The sequence below is a fragment of the Mesoplodon mirus genome (genome assembly GCF_964341445.2).
Source record: "Mesoplodon mirus genome assembly, chromosome: 4".
In the NCBI taxonomy this organism is placed as follows: Eukaryota; Metazoa; Chordata; class Mammalia; order Artiodactyla; family Ziphiidae; genus Mesoplodon; species Mesoplodon mirus.
Window position 1 is genome coordinate 45,315,690 of NC_138979.1, and position 13,502 is coordinate 45,329,191.

The 13,502-nt window shown below is 38.4% G+C and overlaps 1 protein-coding gene across 1 annotated transcript in view; it reads left to right on the forward strand.

Annotated features, from left to right (window-relative positions):
• UNC13C (unc-13 homolog C) overlaps positions 1 to 13,502 on the forward strand; it is a gene marked incomplete at its 3' end in the record, with an annotated part of 622,886 nt that overhangs the window by 313,342 nt on the left and 296,042 nt on the right. The window lies entirely within an intron of this gene.

The following is a 13,502-nucleotide window of genomic DNA, read 5'->3' on the forward strand; positions in this document are numbered from 1 at the left end:
TGTTCTATAAGAGCTGTTTCACATGTAGATGTATTTCTTATTTATTTGTGGAGGGGAAGGTGATCTCCACGTGTTACTCTTCCGCCATCTTGAAGGTCCTCCTTTAATCCATTTTGAGTTTATTTTGGTGTATGGCATTAGGGAGTGTTCTAATTTCATTCTTTTGCATGTAGCTGTCCAGTTTTCCCAGAACCATTTGTGAAAGAGGCTGTCTTTTCTCCATTGTATATTCTTGCCTCCTTTATCAAAAATAAGGTGACCGTGTGTGTAGGTTTATATCTGATCTTTCTATCCTGTTCCATTGCTCTATGTTTCTGTTTTTGTGCCGGTATCATACTGTCTTGATTACTGTAGCTTTGTAGTATAGTCTGAAATCCAGGAGACTTGATTCCTCCACCTCCATTTTTATCCTTCTCAAGATTGCTTTGGCTATTCTGGGTCTTTTGTGCTCCATACAGATTGTGAAAAGTTTTGTTCTAGTTCTGTGAAAAATGCCATTGGTAGTTTGATAGGGATTGTATTGAATCTGTAGATTGCTTTGGGTAGTATAGTCGTTTTCACAATGTTGATTCTTCCAATCCAAGAACATGGCATATCTCTACATCTGTTTGTATCATCTTGAATTTCTTTCATCAGTGTCTTACAGTTTTCTGCATGCAGGTCTTTTGTCTCCTTACGTAGGTTTATTCCTAGGTATTTTATTCTTTTTGTTGCAGTGGTAAATGGGAGTGTTTCCTTAAATTCTCTTCCAGATTTTTCATCATTAGTGTATAGGAATGCAAGAGATTTCTGTGCATTAATTTTGTCTCCTGCTACTTTACCAAATTCAATGATTAGCTCTAGTATTTTTCTGGTAGTGTCTTTAGGATTTTCTATGTAGAGTATCTTGTCAGTTGCAGACATTGACAGCTTTACTTCTTTTCTGATTTGGATTCCTTTTATTTGTTTTTCTTCTCTGATTGCTTTGGTTAAAACTTCCAAAACTATGTTGAATAATAGTGGTGAGAGTGGACAACCTTGTATTGTTCCTGATCTTAGAGGAAATGCTTTCATTTTTTCACCATTAAGAATGATGTTGGCTGTGGGTTTGTCATACATGGCCTTTATTATGTTGAGGAAAGTTCCCTCTATACCTACTTTCTGGAGGGTTTTTATCATAAATGGGTGTTAAATTTCATCAAAAGCTTTTTCTGAATCTATTGAGATGATCATATGGTTTTTCTCCTTCAGTTTGTCAATATGGTGTATCACATTGATTGATTTGCATATATTGAAGAATCCTTGCATTCCTGGGATAAACCCCACTTGATCATGGTGTATGACCCTTTTAATGTGCTGTTGGAATCTGTTTTGTAGTATTTTGTTGAGGATGCTTGCATCTATGTTCATCAATGATATTGGCCTGTAGTTTTTTTTTTGACACCTTTGTCTGGTTTTGGTATCAGGGTGATGGTGGCCTCATACAATAAGTTTGGGAGTGTTCCTCCCTCTTTTATATTTTGCAAGCGTTTGAGAAGGATACGTGTTAGCTCTTCTCTTAATGTTTGATAGAATTCGCCTGTGAACCCATCTGGTCCTGGGCTTTTGTTTGTTGGAAGATTTTTAATCACAGTTTCAATTTCAGTGCTTGTGATTGGTCTGTTTATATATTCTGTTTCTTTCTGATTCAGTCTCGGAATGTTGTGCTTTTCTAAGAATTTGTGCATTTCTTCCAGATTGTCCATTTTATTGGCATAGAGTTGCTTGTAGTAATCTCTCATGATCCTTTGTGTTTCTGAAGTGTCAGTTGTTACTTCTCCATTTTCATTTCAATTCTGTTGTTTTCAGTCTTCTCCCTTTTTTTCCTGATGAGTGTGGCTAAAGGTTTGTTAATTTTGTTTATCTTCTGAAAGAACTAGCTTTTAGTTTTGTTGATCTTTGCTATCGTTTCCTTCATTTCTTTTTCATTTATTTCTGAATGGATGTTTATGATTTTTTTCTTTTGCTAACTTTGGGGATTTTTGTTCCTCTTTCTCTAATTGCTTTAGGTGTAATGTTGTTTCTTTGAGATGTTTTTCGTTTCCTGAGGTAGGATTGTATTGCTATAAACTTCTCTCTTGGAACTGCTTTTGCTGCATCTCATAGGTTTTGGGTCGTCGTGTTTTCATTGTCATTTTTTTCTAGGTAATTTTTATTTCCTCTTTGATTTCTTCAGTGATCTCTTGCTTATTTAATAGTGTATTGTTTGGCCTCCCTTTGTTTGTATATTTTACAGAGTTTTCCCTGTAATTGATATCTAGTTTCATAGCATTGTGCTTGGAAAAGATACTTGATATGATTTCAATTTTCTTAAATTTACCAAGACTTGATTTGTGACCCAAGGTGTGATCTATCCTGGAGAATGTTCCATGAGCACTTGAGAGGAAAGTGTATTCTCTTGTTTTTGGATGGAATGTCCTATAAATATCAAATAAGTCAATCTTGTTTAATGTATCATTTTAAGCTTGTGTTTCCTTATTTATTTTCATTTTGGATGATCTGTCCTTTGGTGAAAGTGGGGTGTTAACGTCCCTGAATACAATTTTGCTAGTGTCGATTTCCCCTTTTATGGCTGTTAGCATTTGCCTTCTGCATTGAGGTGCTCGTATGTTGGGTTCATAAATATTTACAATTGTTATATCTTCTTCTTGGATTGATCCCTTGATCATTATGTAGGTCATTCTTTGTCTCTTGTAATAGTCTTTATTTTAATGTCTGTTTTGTCTGATATGAGAATTGCTACTCCAGCTTTGTTTTTATTTCCCTTTGCATGGAATATCTTTTTCAGTCTGTATGTGTCCCTGAAGTGGGTCTCTTGTAGATAGCATATATACGGGTCCTGTTTTTTAATCCATTCAGCCAGTCTATGTCTTTTGGTTAGAGCATTTAATCCATTTATATTTAAGGTAGTTATCGTTATGTATGTTCCTTTTACTATTTTCTTAATTGTTTTAGGCTTGTTTTTGTAGGTCATTTTCTTCTCTTATGTTTCCTTCTTAGAGAAATTCCTTTAGCATTTGTTGTAGAGCTGGTTTGGTGGTGCTGAATTCTCTTAGCTTTTGCTTGTCTCTAAAGGTTTTAATTTCTTCTTCAAATCTGAATGAAATCCTTGGTGGGTAGAGTAATCTTGGTTGTAGGTTTTTCCCTTTCATCACTTGAAGTATGCCCTGTCACTCCCTTCTGGCCTGCAGAGTTTCTGCTGAAATATACGCTGTTAACCTTATGGGGATTACCTTGTATGTTATTTGTTGTTTTTCCCTCACTGTTTTTAATATTTTTTCTTTGTATGTAATTTTTGATAGTTTGATTAATATGTGTCTTGGTGTGTTTCTCCTTGGATTTATCTTGTATGGGACTCTCTTTGCTTCCTGGACTTGACTGACTATTTCCTTTCCCTTATTAGTGATGTTTTCAACTATAATGTCTTCAAATTTTTTCTCAGCCCCTTATTTTTCCCTTTATTCTTCTTGGACCCCTATAATTCGAAAGTTGATTCTTTTAATGTCCCAGAAGTCTCTGAGACTGTCCTCAATTCTTTTCGTTCTTTCTTCTTTATTCTGCTTTGTGGTAGTTATTTCCACTATTTTATCTTTCAGTTCACTTACCCATTCTTCTGCCTCAATTATTCTGCTATCGATTCCTTCTAGAGAAGTTTTAATTTCATTTATTGTGTTGTTCATCTTTGTTTGTTTGCTCTTTGGTTCCTCTAGTTTCTTGTTAAACGTTTCTTGTATTTTCTCCATTCTATTTCCACGATTTTGGATCATCTTTACTATCATTACTCTGAATTCTTTTTCAGGTAGACTGCCTATTTCCTCTTCATTTGTTTCATCTGGTGGGTTTTAACCTTGCCCCTTCATCTGCTGTGTGTTTCTCTGTCTTTTCATTTTGTTTCACTTACTGTGTTTGGGGTCTCCTTTTTGCAGTCTGCAGGTTTGTAGTGCCCATTGTTTTTGGTGTCTGCCCCCAGTGTCTAAGGTTGGTGCAGTGGTTTGTGTAGCCTTCCTGGTGGAACAGAATGGTGCCTGTGTTCTGATGGATGAGGTTGCATCGTGTCTGTCTGTTAGGGAGGACCATGTCCAGTGATGTGTTTTGGGATGTCTGTACCTTATTATGATTTTAGGCAGCCTCTCTGCTAGTGGGTGGGGTTGTTTTCCTGTCTTGCTAGTTGTTTGCCATAGGGTGTCCAGCACTGTAACTTGCTGGTTGTTGGGTGGAGCTGGATCTTAGCGTTGAGATGGCTATCTCTAGGAGAGCTTTCACTATTTGATATTACATGGGGCTGGGAGGTCTCTGGTGGACCAGTGTCCTGACCTCGGCTCTCTCACCTCACAGGCACAGGCCTGTCATGAAGACTGTGTAAGCCACACAACTCAGAAGAAAAGGGTGAAGAAAAGAAAGAAAGAAAGAATAAAATAAAATAGTTATTAATATAAAAAATTGTTAAAAATTAAAAAGTAATAAAAAGGAAAAAAGAAAAATGGAAAGAAGAGAGCAGGCAAACCAAAAAACAAATCCACTAATGATAATAAGTGCTAAATACTATACTAAAACAACTCCAAAGAAACAAAAAAAAAGGGACAGACAGAACGTTAGGACAAGTGGTAAAAGCAAAGCTATACAGACAAAATCACAGAAATAAACATACCCATACACACTCACAAAAGAGAAAAAGGAAAAGTATATATATATGTATATATATATAAAAAAAAGAGAACAACCAAATCAATAAACAAATCTACCAGTGATAGTAAGCTCTAAATACTAAACTAAGATAAACATAAAACCCAGAAACAAATTAGATGCAGAAAGCATACCCCAAGTCTACAGTTTCTCCCAAAATCCAGTGTCTCAATTTTGTGATTAACCATTTTCTATTCAGGTATTCCAGAGATGCATGGTCCATCAAGTTGATTGTAGAGATTTAATCCACTGCTCCTCAGGTTGCTGGGTGAAATCTCCCCTTCTCTATTTGGTCGCAGCTCCTGTGGTTCAGCTTTGGATTTGACCCCACCTGAGGGTATCTGTTATTTGCTCAAACAGGATGGGGTTAAAGTAACAGCTGATTAGGGGACTCTGGCTCACTCAGGCTGCGGGGGGAGAGGGGGTGGAAGGGAGGGGTACGGAATGCTGGGCGAGCCTGCTATGGCAGAGGCCTGCGTGACATTGCACCAGCCTGAGGTGCGCCGTGTGTTCTCCCAGGGAAGTTGTCCCTGGATCACGGGACCCTGGCAGTGGTGGGCTGCACAGGCTCCTGGGAGGGGAGGTATGGATAGTGACCAGTGCTTTCACACAGGCTTCTTGGTGGCTGCAGCAGCAGCCTTAGCATTTCATGCCCATCTCTGGTGTCTGTGCTAATAGCCGCAGGTCACGCCCATCTCTGGAGCTTGTTTAGGCAGTGCTCTGAATCCCCTCTCCTCGCACACCCTGAAACCATGGTCTCTTGCCTCTTAGGCAGTTCCAGACTTTTTCCCAGACTCCCTCCCGGCTAGCTGTGGCACACTAGCCCCCTTCAGGCTGTGTTTACACAGCCAACCTCAGTCGTCTCCCTGGGATCTGACCTCCGAAGCCCGAGCCTCAGCTCCCAGCCCCCACCTGTCCTGGTGGGTGAGCAGACAAGCCTCTCAGGCTGGTGACTGCTGGTTAGAACCTATCCCCTGTGCGGGAATCTCTCCACTTTGCCCTCTGAGGCCCTATTGCTGCATTCTCCTCCATGGCTCCAAAGCTTCCCCCCGACGACCCCCTACCTCTGCCAGTGAAGGAGCTTCCTAGTATGTGGAAACTTGTCCTCCTTCACAGCTCCGGCCCAGAGGTGCAGGTCCTGTCCCTATTCTTTTGTCTCTGTTTTTTCTTTTGCCCTACCCAGGTACATGGGGAGTTTCTTGCCTTTTGGGAAGTCTGAGGTCTTCTGCCAGCGTTCAGTAGGTGTTCTGTAGGAGTTGTTCCACATGTAGATGTATTTCTGATGTATTTGTGGGGAGGAAGATGATCTTCACGTCTTAGTCCTCTGCCATCTTGAAGGTCTCCTATGAGCCTGCTTTCTAAGGAGGGTGTTGCTTAATTGAATTATTGATTCCTTTAAGAAATATTTATCGAGTGCCTACCATATGCCAGGAAGTTTTAAAGGCACCGAGAGTACATCAACAAGCAAGAAGTTAAGTTCCAGGCTCTTATGGACCCCAGATTCCAGAAGATGTAATTCATTTATTTGATAGACACTGTCTGAGGATATAAGCACGAGGACTTACACAACACATTGCGGATATGGCAATAAAAGAAGCTCTTGTCCCCAGTGAGCTCCTAATCTGAGGAGAAGAGGAAGGATATTAGGTTGGCCAAAAAATTCATTCAGATTTTTCTGTAAGATGTTACAGAAAAACTCGAACGAACCTTTTTGGCGGCTGAACCAATAAATTGCATAATAAGAAGACAGTATAATGGGGGCATGCATGGGTGCTGTAAGGGTGTAGACATGGAGGGGCCAATCCAGGCACAGTTGAGGAGGGCTTTCAGAGAAAGCTGATAGGCAGCCTGAGGGTCCCATCCTTAGTTGCTCTTCGACTTCCATCATTTCTCTAAACCCTACTTATTTCATTAATTTCCTGTCCCTCACCAGTGCCCTGATACTCAAAACCTCCATAATTGAGTTTGAGCAATCCATAGCATCTGTGTAAAGCTATGATGCTTTTGGCCAGAGAAGTGATCTTTAAATATTTTAGCCCCTGTTTAGTGACAACAATGAATAAAATCACTGAAATGCATGCTAATCTGAATTTTCAAGAGCAAATGTGATAAATATTATTTTAGTGTATTTCTAACATTAGGAATACAGATAGTCTTTCCTTTCACCTTATATTGTTTCTCTGAAATCTCTTCTAAGGATCTAAGAATCATTGTTTGCATTTTAGTGCTTCTTTCCAATCATTCTGTTCCTATTTTCATAATAACTGATTTTTAAATCTTTTGAATCAAAGGCGTTTTCCATCCTTTGAAACCACAAGATGGGTGTGATTAGGCAGACTTGTCCATGGAAAGGCAGACAAGTTAGATGATTGTTTTGATGAAAACAAAATATAAGACAATAGCAAGTGAGCTGAATCCAGATTTGTTATCTGAAATACAAATAATTTCCTAATATTTTGTCAATAGTATTTTGAGAATGAATAGTTGATAATGTAGCAGTTGCTTCAGCTGAAAACATGCCAGTAACTATCTCATTTTTGGCAATTTAAGCATCTTTCTGGATTTTATGACTCTAATTTTCCCATGGCATTGAAATTCCTTTTGTTAAATTGGTTTAACACTAACCCCATTTTCTGGCAAAAACAAAGTCAAGTGATTTTAACATTATTAATCCACTGTTTTTTAATCATGTCTTTTTGGGGAAATGTTAAACATTTTGAGAGATTATTCAGTAGTACTGTTTGACCTATTTTATTTGAAGGTGTGCTTTTTGAGGGAATGGTTTGCTGCAGGGATATACTCAGTCATTTTAAATTGCTAATTGTACTTTTAATCCTGTTCCCCTTTCCCCTCCCACCCTGGGAATAATTTAAGTAGTATTAGAACTGCAGCCTTAAAAGGAAATGATTTTCAAGGTACGGTTAGAAGCAAGTAAGTTTTCCTTGACAATAATCTTGCATAAAGAATGGGCACACATAAACTCAGAGGCAAATACTGCCAAAGTGAAGATCATGTAGAAGTCTGTTAGCTGAAAACTCTCAAAGAGCAAAGGATGACTCCCCTGTCCCCTGCTTCCTGGTCATCCCAACTAACCATTGGATCCAATGAACCAAAGGTTGTTGGTAGGAAAAGTAATGTGTATGTGTAGGCCAGATGTGTTACCTGTATTCAGAGATTCATAGCATGTTAGAAGATCTAACCCTTACAATCTTTAATAGCTCTTTGATTTTACAGATGGAGAAATTGAATCTAAGAGTGATAAAGTTACTTTTCTAAGGCCACAGAACAGGGCAAAGACTAGAATGAATCAGCTCTATGCCATGGTACCTATAACTCTAAATTGACCACCAATAATCCCTCCCTACCCACCCCCACTCCCCTCCACATACCAAAAAAAAAGCTTTTTGGTGATTATTTCTGCAAGATTTCTAGGAAATGTAGCCACTAACCCTAATGAATATCTTTACTTCTTTGAAATTTGTCTCTTTTTTCTTTCTGTCCTTCACTCATCTAAGAAATGTGTACTTTGATGCATACTACTGAAGCTGAATTGGGCCTCTGGACCCTGACACCAAATTAAATCTTGGAGACAGAGTTTTGAGTGAAGCTGAAAAGAATAGCTGTACTGCTTTGCCAGGCAAAGGGGGCCACAGCAGGCTAATGCCCTCAAAACTGTGTCCCAACTTGAAGAGGGTAGTGAGGAGTTTTATAGTAATGGTTCAAAGAGGGCGTGGACATTCTTCTGATGGGTTGGTGGTGAGGTAAGTGGGAGTCAGCATCATCAACCTTCTGGTTCCAACTGGTCTGGGGTCTCTGTGCTTGTGGGCAGCACACCATCCTTAATGGATAACTTCTCCCACCTGGTGGGGGTTTCAGTATCTGCAAAACAGCTCAAAGATATTTTGTGTGTATCTCTTGTTGGGGAACTGGGACCCTGCCCCAAGGCTGCACTATTGTTTCTCTTGACTGTTTGTCTCTCCCTTGCCTTGCCTCCCCTCCCTTCCCTAATTAACAGCTGCTTAAATCTGCCCCTTGGAATCAGGGAGGGTCATGGAGGCTGAAGGAAGCCTGTTTCCTGTAATCAAAGAAATGGAGGGACATAGAAAGACTTTTGTGCCCAGGAGACCCACAGGGCCCTGCTTGGTATCACAACTACCTATATTATATTGGCTGCCTAATCATTTATCATTTAGGGTTAAAAGTGCACTTGGGAAGGCAAGTTCAATATAAATTATTGGTTTGGTAACAACAGCTACTGTCCTTAACTTACCCAGCTCCTGGTTACAGTTTCTAAAAAAGACAGATAATTTTTACCAACCAGGTAAAAGATTACACTTCTTACAGTGACCTGAAAATTCTATTTCTGAGTTTGTGTTTTATTTGTTTAGTTAATATCAAGTGCTTAAAATTTTAATCTTGGTATTCCAACTGATTGTTTACCTCCTGAGTCACTAATTCTATGAAGAACATTTTAATATAAGTTCTAAAATGTGACAACTACTTCCTGAGTATTGTGTCTTTAATCTTTAGGTATATTGAGACATGTTCAACTAAGTTCTGACCAAATTTAGGAGGTTCATATTTATGAATTTGATCTATTTTCCTTTTAACAAACAACAGAATTTTTGTTGTTTACAGTTTTAATCTGACAAGAAAAACACCGTAGTAATGATAATTTGATATTGAAGCTGATGTAAAAATCTAATGGGAAGAACAGTATTATTAAGTGAAATATTGGGTTTTTCTCATTGTCCTTTGATTTTTCATATCTTCCCCATTGTCAGCCCTATATTTTGCATTAGGAAGTTATGATCCAAGATCATTTCATTAATATCTTTAAAATTCTTGATTTATTTTATTTAGTGTACTAAAACTGGCATCCATTGCATAGTAATTTTATGGCATTTTTTGCATTTACTCATTCATCAGAAATTAGTTAGGTGTATGGTAAATTTTGAAAGAAAAATTATTTTATGGGTGATTGTTTAACTTCACAAAAATCTTATTTAATTATACTGTAAAGAATAATATAGGCTTTTTACATTATATACTTTAAAGGTTTTGTGGCTTTTTTAGAAAAGAAAAGTATAAAGAAATTTTTACTTTAGTCAAACAAAAATTTTAAAAGGAGTTGTATTACTTTGTTTCTTATTGGTGCTAAAAGTTACAAAGAGACTTGTAAAATCAACAATAGAGCAAAAGTTGAATTAACATTTACAAACTATAAATATATATATAACTAAAATATTTTTCTGATTAGGGTAATAAAACATGCTAATGGTAAATTACTTTTAAAAATACAGGATATATTTTTTAAATAAAAAATATTTGTAGCTCCACCCAGAGATAACACTGTGACCATTTTATTTGGTTATTTTTGCTGTATAAGTGTGTGTGTGTCCATGCACACACAAGCGCTTGTATGCATGTTGAGATAATAATGTACAAAGATGTTTGCATCCTGCTTGTTTGGTAACTTACAGGGTCCTTTGAATCAGTATTTGTAGACCACCAGGGCGTTACCAGTACTCACCTGCAGATCTTATAATGGCAGGTGAGCCTCTAAAAATGTTCCCTCTGTGCCATGACTTTATTCAAATGCAATTTGCTTTTAGATTGGGCAAAGATATTTACCTGCTCCTATTGGTGGGCTCTTTAAGTTTGAGAGCTAGATTTCTTTTCCTGGATAATGTAAACAACTTGGGAATTCTTGTCTTGCTAGAGCAGAACATAAAAGGTTATAGATAATCCCCATGGTATACTATTCCCGGTGTTCTTCCAACCGTTTCTTCTAACTATCTTCTAATCCCGTTGCCCATTCCCTATTGCACAGGCTGTATTGCAGTCTTGGGAGTTGTGTACTCTTTAATGGATATAAAGTGAAAAGGTGTGGGAAACACGAGAGAGCTTTATTGCATCTGGAAGCCATTACCATGGAATAGGAAAGTGATCAACAGCCTTGCTGGCCAGCCGCCTAGACCTCACATTTCTGATATGGGGGTGTACAGTGTATGGTTCCCAGAAATATCTTCCCATTTCTTCTCTAGTCAGGTGAATATTTTAGGAGTTTAGACACTGGATAGTCACCGAATATCTCTCAGTCTATCCAGCTGCCCTAAACTTAGGCAAAGTCCCTCCCAGATATAGGGAAATCTTTGACTGGTACCCCTAATTTCCAGTGCTGCTATGACTTTACATCATTTATTTTTGTTTTCATGGCCATTTCCATGGGAGGTTCAGAGGGGTAGATCATGAACAGCTGGCTACCTCGCATCATACCCCAGAAATCATCTCAGTTAAATCTGAATCAGAAAGTACAATATTTCTATCCAGTCTCTAAGATGAATGCATGCCTAATGCTCTGAAAAATTTAAAATACTGCTCTCAGTGTACCAATTATAAGCAGAATACAATTCACTTTCAAAGTTGTGATCATTATGGCATTAACTGCTATGCACTTCAGCCCAGTGTTCACAAAGCAATTGGATGTTGTGATAAACTGTCATACTCAAAGTAAACAAGTGCATGTCCTATACACTAATGCTACATAAATACCGTTAACTCATATTGCTTTCACTTGTTTTCATTAAATACTTATGGGACAACTCCTGTGTACAATAAAACACTATGCTAGATGTGGGCTGGATTAGATGACAATTAAGTATGAACTAAACACATTCTGGAAGAAACAGATACATACACAAGTAATACACAACGTTAGAGAGGGAGGAGGATAAATTAAGAGAAGATCACCCTGGTGGTTAAGAAAGGTGCTTCTGAGCTTACATTGCCTGAACTCTAATCCTTAATCATCTCACTGCTCTGTGACCTTAGGGAGAAAAAAATTAGAAACGGAAAGAAATATTTAATTACGAGTACAGAGAGGGAATGAGACTTTAGAAGCACTGGCAAAACCAAACCAAACCAAAAAAAAATTAACATTCCTAAGGCAACCTAGTTTACATGGTGTTCTTATGCTGTTCTTGGTGGAAACAGCAGCTTTCCACCTAGTTTTCATACTTTCAGGGGTCATATAATGAGATTTAATATATTTTCAGATATAGCATGGCTAAACTCCAGTTCAAAACTGTTTTGTTAGGAAGTTCAGGTTTTAGAGAAATATTTGAGGTTTTATATTTTGGAGACCAGAAATAATGTGATTCTGTGATTTTCAGATTATCTCAAGGTGGAAAATATTTTGTTCCTTATGACTGTGGTATGTGAAGGACTTAGTTATATTGGAAGTGGGGCAGAAATGTCATTTTTTGCTTCTACATCTCCTACATTGTTTTTCTGCTTCCAATACCTACTCATTTCAATCCATCTTTACACCATTTCAGAGTCATCTTTCTAAATTCATCTGACAGTATCCCTTCCCTCTGTGAGAATTTCAGCTAACTCTGTGTAGTTCACATGAGAAAGTCAAAACTCCTTAGCTAAAGACCAACAAAATCTGTCCTTGATCCATTTTTCCTTGGTCATCTTCTGCTACTTCTCACTTTTCATCCTATTCCGTCTCGGTACAACCCCCTATTACTCCACTAACACCGATGTTGTTGCTGTCACAATGATGTTTATTTGTCAAGTCCAATAGTTATGTTCTTATAAGACTCTTTCAGTGTACCTATCAGCATCAATCATCCTTCACCCTTCAAACCTCCCATTCCAATGTTTTCCCTAATTCCATTGCCCTGGCTTTCCTTTTACTTATCTTTTTTTTTTTTTAAAGGACATACTTAAGGAAAAATATATTTATTTATTTAATTTTTGGCTGCATTAGGTCTTCGTTGCTGTGCATGGGCTCTCTCTAGTTGCGGCGAGCGGGGGCTGCCCTTCGTTGTGGTGCACGGGCTTCTCATTACAATGGCTTCTCTTGTTGCAGAGCGTGGGCTCTAGGTGCGTGAGCTTTGGTAGTTGTGGCACCCGGGCTTAGTTGTTCCACAGCATGTGGGATCTTCCCAGACCAGGGCTCAAACCTGTGTCCCCTGCATTGGCAGTCAGATTCTTAATCACTGCACCACCAGGGAAGTCCCTATCATTTTAAGTTTGATCCCAGTCATAGAATTTACTTATTGGTCTTCCACTAGTCCCTTGTATATCAGTGTTTCCCAGGTTTCATTTCCTGACACTGTTCTTCATTCTATATAATTCCCCTGGATGATCTTACCCATTTTCATTGTTTTGAAGTGATCCCCAGATCTAAGTGTCCAGCCCAGGTCTCCAGTAACCCGGTGGACATTACTTTATGGAAATCCTACAAGCACCTTAAGCTCAAACTCGACTGGACACATGACCCGACCTTACAACCCCTTTTTCTCCTTTTTAGTTCCCAGCTCACTGGGCAGAAGCACCCCTCACCCATTCATCCAGACCGAAGCCTTGGAACTTCATCACTTCTCTTTCTCCTCTTTCACTCCTTATCAAGCACTGAGTCCTGACAGTTTTCCTCTCTTAATATTTTTAAAATATATTCCCTCCTCCCTATCTCTATAGCTACTGTCTTAGTTCAGACACCCATCATCTCTTCCCTTTATAGCCTCCTAATTGGACTCTTTTCTCAGTCTCACCTTCCTTAAGCCATCCTCCTAAAATCCTCTCCCACCAAATCTACTTTAAACTTAACTCTGATGATGTCACTTCCTACCCCATGTAAACAATGAGAGATTGTTGGAGGTAATTTTTCATTTATATTGACTCTGTAAGATTTTGAGTTTTGTTTGAAAAAATCTTCTGACCTGTATAATAGGTCCAACTTACTTACCATATTGCACAAGACTATCGTATATACCCCTCGCTTTGCC